Source organism: Nelumbo lutea, chromosome 2 (assembly GCF_056320005.1).
Source record: "Nelumbo lutea isolate HS-2025 chromosome 2, American lotus-T2T, whole genome shotgun sequence".
NCBI classification, from domain to species: Eukaryota; Viridiplantae; Streptophyta; class Magnoliopsida; order Proteales; family Nelumbonaceae; genus Nelumbo; species Nelumbo lutea.
The window spans coordinates 95,606,738-95,617,399 of NC_142685.1; the positions used below are offsets into that span (position 1 = coordinate 95,606,738).

The following is a 10,662-nucleotide window of genomic DNA, read 5'->3' on the forward strand; positions in this document are numbered from 1 at the left end:
CCTTCCAAGTTCCAGCCTTCCTTCTGCTCAAACCTCATACTCCGACATTGCGACCGATGACTTGCGGCAGCCATGACCGACGAAGAATCATGATAACCGACGACTACGATGGATTTCCTTCCTCTAAAGAGCTTCATCTATGACAGTGAGCAAAAGGAGCAGCGGGCAGATTTCCTTCGTCTTGTAATCAGTAGCAACAAGGAGCAATAAGGAGCAACGACAGTCAACGATTTTGCAGCAGTGGCGCGGGTCATTTTGCAGCAGCGGGTTTCCTTCCTCTTGTAATCAGCAGCAACAAGGAGCTATAGCGGTCGGCGATTTTGTAGCGGCGATCGATAGTGACCTTTGAATTTTTTTGCTTAATTTTTATTAGAAAACTTAATATGATAAAAATTTTCATATGCCAATTATCATATTGGTTTTCATATGATAAACCAAAACCATATTGATTTCCATATGCAAATTATCATGATTCATGAAAATTGCTTAATATTTTGCTTAATTTTTATTGGAAAAAATATGATAAAACAACACCGTCATGATTGATTTTCATATGCAGACCCACTCCCTGTTTCATTCATCTTCAGTTTAAGGAAGGTTTCCAAAACTGGACCGGACCATATGGTTGGACTGGAAAACTGGTAACCTTTCAACCCTTGGGTCCAGTTATACTGTAAATCATTATTTATTAAATAACAATTGAAAAGGTCAAAAAATCATTGATCTGAGCCAACAAACCACTAAACCATTTGACCAGGCAGCAGTTTGTGTGTAGCGGGTAGCGTAATTCATTTTCGTTTGATTTAAAAAAACAAAACAAAAAATGCCATTCATGTCCCTCGATTCCAGCCATACGAGTTAGGGTTAGAATGAAAGTTCATTTTCGTTCTAACCCTTCCAAGTTCCAGCCTTCCTTCCGCTCAAACCTCATACTCCGACAACGCAACCAATGACTTGCAGCAGCCACGACCGATGGTGAATCACGATAACCAATGACTACGATGGATTTCCTTCCTCAAAAGAGCTTCATCGACGACAGTGCGCAACAAGGAGCAGCAGCAGATTTCCTTCTTCTTGTAATCAGCAGCAACAACGAGCAACAAGGAGCAATGGCAGTCGACGATTTTGCAGCAGTGGCCGACGATTTTGCAGCGGCGGGTTTCCTTCCTCTTGTAATCAGCAACAACAAGGAGCAGCAGTGGTTGGCGATCGACAGTGAGCTTTGAATTTTTTGCTTAATTTTTTATTAACAAACTCAATATGATAAAAATTTTCATATGCAAATTATCATGTTGGTTTTCATATGATAAAGCAACATCATATTGATTTCTATATACACATTATCATGATTCATGAAAATTGCTAAATTTTTTGCTTAATTTTTATTGGAAAACTTAATATGATAAAACAACACCATCATGATTGATTTTCATATGCAGACCCACTCCCTCTTTCATTCATCTTCAATTCAAGCATGGTTTCCAAAACTAGACCGGACCATATGGTTGGACTGGAAAACTGGTAACCATTCAAACCTCGAGTCCAATTATACTGTAAATCATTATTTATTAAATAACCATTGAAAAGGTCAAAAAATCATTGATCTGAGCGGTCGAACCACTAACTCATTCAACCAGGCAGCAGTTTGTGGGTAGCGTAATTCATTTTCGTTCGATTTAAAAAACAAAACAAAAAAATACCATTCATGTCCCTCGATTCTAGCCATACGAGTTAGTGTTAGAATGAAAGTTCATTTTCGTTCTAACCCTTCCAAGTTCCAGCCTTCCTTCCGCTCAAACCTCATACTCCGACAACGCGACTGACGACTTGCGGCAGCCACGATTGATAGTGAATCACGATAACCGATGACTACGACAGATATCCTTCCTCAAAAGAGCTTCAATGATCATGAGTAACAAGGAGCAGCGGCAGATTTCCTTCATCTTGTAATCAGCAACAACAAGGAGCAATGACAGTCGACGATTTTGGCAGCAGTGGCCGATGATTTTGCAGTAGTGGCCGACGATTTTGCAGCGGCGGGTTTCCTTCCTCTTGTAATCAGTAGCAACAAGGAGCAGCGGTGGTCGGCGATTTGGCAGCGACGATCGACAGTAATAAAAATTTTCATATGCACATTATCATATTGGTTTTCATATGATAAACCAACACCATATTGATTTCCATATGCAGATTATCATGATTCATGAAAATTGCTTAGTTTTTTACTTAATTTTTATTGGCAAACTCAATATGATAAAACAACACCATCATGATTGATTTTCATATGCAGACTATCATGATTCATGAAAATTGCTTAAATTTTTTTGGAAAGCTCAATACAATAAAAATTTTCATATGTAGATTATCATATTGGTTTTCATACATTAAACCATCAACATATTGGTTTTCATATGCTGCACTTGGTTTGTAATCTTTTTATTACTTGTGATTGTGATCTTTTTATTTTTACCGGTCAATGTATGCATGAAGACTTGCTCCGCACTTCTGCCTGATTGACATAAGAGATATGACGGTTTTTTGGCACCAGTAGCTGCTAATAAAGTGGAAGAGGAAGAGATTGGCGAACTAGTCCTAGAAGTTGATGGACTAAGGGGAGCGTGGAGAACCATCTGTGCGCAACTCCCTTGAAGGTGGTTTGGAAGGCTCAGCACATCAGGGCATCAGAATACCCATAGAAGACAAATGTGCCTGAAGCTCTCCAAGTGGTCGTCTAGATCAATGCCTCCATCTCGATCAAGGCATTGAAGTGATGAGGATGAGGTAATGAGTTGGTGAAGGTTTATTCTAGTGGAGATCAGGGAAATCTTGAGGAGACATCACCTTACCTGCGCATGGACCGGATTTGATCTTGGATGGCGCCTATCTACACCAAGAGGTTACCGAGGCATCAGTCGATAGTCGTCTGGACCTCGTTCATGTTCTTTCTCACGCAGAATGGGTTGGCCCTATTTTTGGAGTGCTTGGATGCCGACACATCCCGAGCCTTACGAGCTCAATGATCCTTAAGGAGATTGCGAAGATATGACACTAGTGGGGGAGAGGCATAGCATTGGCCTCTAGCCCTTAGTAGAGGATTGTAGTGGCTAGAGTGTCCTTCATCGTTCCAATTGCTCTCTACATGGTGGTGGTGGTGGCAGTTGGTGGTCTTGGAAATTGTCATGGAACCTTACTAGATCACCCCTTCGACTAGGGAGCTAAGAGGTCTTCGGCGGGGGCTTGCTGGCCCGTCGGCTACTGTTGTTAGACGTTGAGGGGTCGACCTTTCCGGGGTCGATCGAGTGCTGGACCAGTGGTGCATGAGTGGAGCATCCACTATACTGCCCTTGGCTCCCAATAGGGTGGCCTCGTCTAGATGCCCCATCTCATCAACTCTTTGGGCTAGGTTGTCTAGCCTATCGAGGACCAACTTGAATTGGTCCATAGTGACCAAGTTTTTGAGCATTGTGTGTGTGGTCTTGTTTATCGGCCATATCAGATGCTTAGTTAATTAAATTAAATTCTTTGATAGAGGGAAGTCTTAAAAAATGTTTTCCACAAACGGCACCAATTGTTGCTGCCAAGGGCAACAAGGGGATTTTGTTGGTGCCCGAGGCCGATGGTCTGATCTGTGAGCAAGAGAAGAATAAACGTCAAAGGCCACGGGTGTTATCCTAGGGGTTAAGACTCCAACAATCAAGTTATCCAAGTGACAAAGAGAGGTTGGACCAGGCTTGAGACAAGGGATTAGAACTTAGTCCTTAATAGCTAAGGAAAGTTCTTTTGAGATTCTGAATCAAGAGAGCAAGTGAGAGCAAAATCCTTTTACCTTGAGATGAGTACCCCCTTTTATAATTGACCTTGCCATGGAGTGGTTGGAGGTAGTTAGAGATGTGAGACCAGGATCCCATTTGGCTGATGCCACGAGCCACAATCAAGGCCTGCCAAGTACACCTATATCATGAGTATTTCTTTAGTCTCTAGCTAGCACGCTAGCACACGTTGTATACTTGTATTCACTTGGCTACTACCCCTGACCAGGAACAACGTATATCCAATCAGAAGTTCAGACAATTCTTTTATTTGATTGATCATTGATGTACGAAAACCCGGACCAATCACAATCAGCCTAACCTAGGCCGGTTGGAGGATTATGATCCTATGAGCTCCGGTGAATCCTACTGCAAAATTTCATTTGGGAGTTGAGGTTAATCAACTTCGAGACGAAGTAGTAGCAAACAATAAAAGAAATGTCCTGTACTTTTTTAACATCCCCATATTTTCATATAATATTGTTAAAACCTACCCTCTAATTTCTATATCATTAAAACACCCTTACAATATGCAACTTAGTTAATTGAACTTTTGTTAGGAACTATTTATGTTTTTGTCTAGGAATGATCACATGAATATTTAAAAAAGAAAAACACTCCTACTTAGGGGTGAGTGAATGAAAAAGTTCTATCCGGTATTTAATGGACCAACCTCTAACCACTCTTGAACTCAATTGGTTGGTTCAATTAAAACTAAGGACCTAATCGACTATTTGGTTTGACCATTTTCTCCGATAGAATTGAAATGATCATAACTGAATCCAGTTTGTTTTGGCTCGTTTGGACCCTGATTCCACATTAATGTAAACATTCAACAATTAATGAATATTTAATAATTAACAAGTGTTATTAATTAAAAAATCAAAATGGCCTCAAAGTCTAATAGTTGTAATTAATTAACTATTATTAATTAAAAGTTAGAATAGGCCCAAAGCCTAATGCCAATGGGGAATTGCCAAATTGGTTGTTATTGACAAATAATTAATAATTACTCCAGGTTTTAATTAACTATTATTAATTAAACGTTAGAATGGGCCTAAAGCCCAATTGGGAATTGCCAAATTGGTCATTGGGAAAGATAATAATTAATAAGCATTAAACATTAAATGGAACATTAAATATTTAGTGTACTTTATCAAATAAAAGCACTAGTTCGGTTTGGTTGAAAATCTCAGCAAAACCCAACAAAAACCAATAGCGATTTTTTTAAAAATATAAAAATCGAACAGAACCAATACTCGAATTAACCGAAGCAAACAAACTTATTCGTTTGGTTCAGTTCGGTTTTTAGTTTACCATCTGAATTTGAACACCCCTACTTGAACCAACCCTACCTAATCTCTTATCGGGTAGGGTTTGGATCCAAATTCTTAGAACCTACCCCCACCCTGGTCTAAGGGTTTATCCTACCCTAACCTTACCTGAAGAATCAATATTGAAATTGGAATTACCTTGAAATAAATTCCAAAAATATTTTAAGAATTTGACGATTTGAACTTAAGCACTTGACCATTGAGTCAACTAAGTGATTTGATCATTTTTCTTCAATTTAATATTTGATTGTGTGTGATATGAGAGTTTGTTAGATGTATTTTTGGAATAAAAAACCTAGATCCATACCGTTTCACATTTTCTACTCATTTGAAGAGGTCACATGCCCATATCCACATACAAAATACAAACAATTCCTAATGATATGTCAATTAAGTATAATTGCATATTATAAGGGTGTTCTTAGTAATATGCAAACTAGAAAGTAGGTTTTAATAAATACATGAAATTATAGGATGGACATAATTATATGGTCAATCTAATGAATGTGAAATGAGGGAGTTGCACTTGCTCAATTGCTCTTTACTGGAGGTAGATGCCCATCTTTTGGTATCTTATGACTTTTGCCTTTTGCACCACTAGTAAATGTTCACACGCATTGAATATGGAAATATGATAAAATTTAAATTTTCTTATTAGAGATTATATAAAAATGATAAATAATTAATCGAGACATAATGTAATTGATATCATAAAAGTGATACCAATTAGGTCGTTATCATCATCATCTAAGAGCCTTGTCCAAACTATATGGGATTAGATACATGAATCCTCTTTCACCATTCAATTCTCTTAAATGCTATACCTGTTGTTAAATGTATGGGAACTTATATTATTTTTTAGGACTTCCAAATAGGTCATTCTCAATTCCCTCGACTCTTCTAGCCCCCATAACATTAAATTCATCACCTTCTTAAATAGATGTTATGTATGGTTTTGCATGTAAATGATCAAACTTTAGGGGTAAGCATGGGTCGATTCAATTTAGTTCCATGGAAGAACCTTGAACCTACTCTATAGAGGTCAATTCTAGGTTTTTGAAACCTAACCTACCCGTGAAGGTTGGTTCTAGGGTCGGCTCTAGCCTTGGCTGTTTCGAGGTTAGTGCCAAGGTTTACCCATGGAACCTGTTCTTTCTTTACTCTCCCCATTAAAAAAAAAATTAAACATGTCCTTTAAAAACTTGGTTTTTAATAATCATAATATATAATTTAAAATTTATATTATCTTTATTGATCAAATCGAGTAATTTAATATGTAAATTACCATAATGTATTAATATATGGTTCAAAATTTGTCATTATAATTTAAATTTTGTAAATATTACCTTTTACATTATTTATTATATGCATTCAAATATTAAAATGAAAACAAATGATCAAATCACTTAAGTAACATGATGGTCAAGTGAGACCATGGATTTTGTAACCATGAGTGCATGGATTCAAATATTCACATCCTTAAAAATATTTTGGGGGTTTATTTCAAGGCAAGTTCGGTTCCAAGGTCAGTTCAACCAAGGCTAGTTCACCAGGTCAGTTCAGGTAGGATAAACCCCTATACCCTAGAACTAACCTAAGTGGGGGCCGATTTCCAAGAATTTATATCTGACCCTACCCTATAACAGAATGGGTAGGGCCAGTTTAAGACTGGTTCAAGATCGGTTTGATTCGGTTCTAGGTAGAACCTACCCATTTGTTCATACCTAATTAAACCATCTTAATCTACTTTCTATCATTTTCCCCTTTTGGAGCTAATCTTAGGTTCCTTCATATGCTATCAATCAAGTGGTATTCATTAAAATTCATTGGGGGTATGATTGGTTAAAACTCTTTTGGTATCATACCTTTTATAATATTGGTTTTATCCCATGGTCAAATCAACTATTTAATTTGGTTAACCCATCACTTGACAATGATTTTGGTTCCATTTACCACCAAACCACTTACTTCCTTGCAAAAGACCTTTATTTGATTAGCAACATGGTGATTTAATTGAACCATTTGACATAGTTAGTGGGATAACCAATTAGACATCAAATTTTCTAATTTTTGTATTCCACTTCTATCATTAATAAAAACAATTCGTATTTTCTACACTTCATTTTTAATATGCCATATATATAATGTTAGACATGTGCCCAAAATTGTTCTATTATATTTTTTGTATTTTTTATAACTTTTTGTATTTCTTTATTTTAAAAAATTTATTTTTTAATTATGACACCATGGGTTAACCAATTTGATCCAAATGGTTGAACCACAAACCTACCACCTAAATAGAAAATGGTTTCATTTTTTATTGATTTTAAATTTTATATTCTATTTCCATATTTATTTTAACAAATTGATTTTAAATTTCATATTTATCATATTTATTTTTTGAGTTGCCATTGTATGACCTAGGTTTTTGCCTACTCGATTTGGGCATTTCTATTAAAAATACTTCCTTTCTTCTATTTTAATAAAGTTTTAATTTATAAAAATGTATCATATTTATGTTTAATATGATGATATATAATAATAGTGGTGCCCCAAAATTTTGTACAGATTTTCTTTATTTTTTTATGTTGTTTGTATATTTATTTATTTTTAAGTTTTATTATTTAATTATGGCATCATGGGTTGACCCATTTGACCTAGATGGTTGAACTACTTACCACCACCTAGATGGAAAAAAGGGTTTAATTTCTAGGGTGATTTTAAAAATATAGGTTTTTATAACATGAAAATAATTGTTTATATACTTAAGTAATAGAATGTAATGATAAAAATACCTTAAATATATGATTCAGAAAATAGGAGTTAATGCCTTAAATATAGAATTTAATGAGAGAGAATTGAATGAACTGAGTAGTAGTATTGAAAATATATTTTTTGCCCCCAAAATAAAGAATGTCCAAATCCAAAATGAGTGTTATTTTTGTCTAGAGAGTTCTAAAAATAAATAGGAGTTATTACCTTAAATATTAGATTTAATGAGAGTGAATTGAATGAACTGAATAATGGTATTAAAGTTGCATTTTTGTCCCCAAAATAAAAGGTGTCCAAATTCAAAACGAGGGATATTTTAGTCACAAAAAATTTCAGAAATCTCAGGCCTCATTCGTGCTTTTTATAGTAGTATAGATATAGATAGATATAGATCTATAGAGGATGCTCAAGTCATTGCTCCTGAGTGTTCTTGATTACCCCTTTTGCTTAGGTCTGATTTTATGGTGTTGTATTTTTCACGTTTCTTACTATTTATTTTTCATGATTTGATTGTAATATGAGCATTTATGAATGACTCTAACTAGGGCCTTTATACATGATTTGATTGCTTAGGTTGCTTCTTGATATTTCTTTTATACATCATACAACCACTCTAAACTTTTATGGCATGCATGCCATGCCATTATGCACATTTTTTGTTCAAAGATGTATGTGTGATCAGAGATTTTTAACAAAGTTCATACATAGGCTTTGTTGCATTAAAATCTTCTATTTGTTAGCTTCCTCTTACTTATGTTATCCATAACTACTTAATTTCCATGGATCATGCAGGTATAGGTTTAGGTATGATGCTACTTCTAGCTAGTTATTGGTTATACAATGTTTTGAAGAAAAGACAAATAAAGAAATGCAAAGGAATTTTCTATAAAAGAAATGGTGGCATGCTATTAGAACAACAAATTTCATCGAAAGAAGGCAATGTTGAGAAAATAAAAGTTTTTATGGTAGATTAATTAGCAAAGGCAACTGATCAATATAATGAAAATCGAATTCTTGGTCAAGGGGGACAGGGTACAATTTATAAAGGTATGCTATCAGATGGAAGAATTGTAGCTATCAAGAAATCCAAGATAGTAGACGAGAGTCAACTTGAGCAATTCATCAATGAGGTTGTCATACTTTTTCAAATCAATCATAGGAATGTGGTTAAATTGTTGGGTTGTTGTTTAGAGACAGAAGTTCATCTACTGGTTTACTAATTCATCCCGCCTAACACTTTTCTACAATATCCATTATCAAAGTGAAGGTTTCTTGTTAACACGGGACAATCGCTTAAGAATTGCCACAGAAGTTGCAGGAACAATTGCTTATTTACACTCAACAACTTCTATACCAATTTACCACAGAGACATAAAGTCTTCAACCATCCTCTTGAATCAACAAAGGTAGGGCTAAGGTGTCTGATTTTGGGACTTCAAGATCAATTGCAATTGATAAAACCCACTTAACCACCATGGTACAAGGAACCTTTGGGGATATTTGGATCCTGAGTATTTTCAATCAAGTCAACTCACAGAAAAGAATGATGTTTATAGCTTTGGGGTTGTTCTTGTGGAGCTCCTAACCGGGGAGGAACCATTTTCATTCACTAGACCATTAGAAGGGAGAAGCATAGTCACACATTTCATTTCTGCAATAATGGAGAATCGTCTCTTTGAAATTCTTGATGCTCAAGTCTTGAAAGATGGTAGAGAACATGAACTCCAAAAGGTTGCCAACATTGCAAAGATATGCTTGAGTTTAAATGGAAAGGAAAGGCCAACAATGAAAGAAGTTGCATTGGAACTCGAGGGATTGAGGAGGTCCGAGGATATTCTCATGTTGAATGGAACATTCAAGAGGTGGAATGCATCATAGATAAACCTATGGGCCTTTGGGGATACAGGTTCAACTTCAACAGGATGCAAAAGTATGGAAACAACAAGTTGATGAACAACCATTACTGCAGAATCCATCCCTCTAGTCATATTTACTAAGATATAGATATTAGAAACTTTAGTTGTTGCATTCTAACGAGTATTGCATTTGTGTTGTGTGTCCTCTCATGTTTATCAATACCCATATGTCCTTGCTGTTTCACCATAAGTGTGTTTTATACATTTTAGTTATTAATTCACAAATCCAGCTAAATAACTAATGGATTTCTACTTGGTTGAAGGAAAATAAAAAAGTTGACTATTAGCATAATTAAGTTGACAAATAAAGTTTAGGGGGCATGAAGGAATAAGATGAATTATGAGGGTTTTATAATAGATCCCTCTTTGATCACTTGCATCAATCCAAATACAGAGACTTTGGATCCAAACCATGGAAATGCGAGCTATTTGTAGTATGGCCACAAGACCACATGTAAACCTTGCTCTGCTCTGATCTATTTCAACCCCTGTTGATTCTCCATTCATTTTGTACTATGTAATACTAAAATGGAAAAAGGATAAAAAACCCAAGCCTCAAATTTAGTGGGCCACGCACGGAAAACGTTGTCAGATTTGCTAGTGTCTTAGGTATCTGTTTATCTTAACTTGAATTCTAGTTTAATCTTATTGAAAGTGATTCACTATGGATTCACCCCATATACTTGACTTATTTATACTATTCATCATCGAAACACAATCCAAATTTTGATTAAAATCTGATATATCAATAGAGATAAGATCCAACTTATATTCAAATACAGGCGAATCTAATGTGTAATCTACCCATATTCGATTCTACTAGATGTTTTT

At 35.6% G+C, this 10,662-nt stretch overlaps 1 pseudogene; it reads left to right on the top strand.

The window, feature by feature from the left end:
• Nucleotides 1-1,001: 1,001 nt before the first annotated feature.
• LOC148872162 (wall-associated receptor kinase-like 22 pseudogene) lies at nucleotides 1,002-9,793 on the top strand (annotated as a pseudogene).
• Nucleotides 9,794-10,662: the final 869 nt, after the last annotated feature.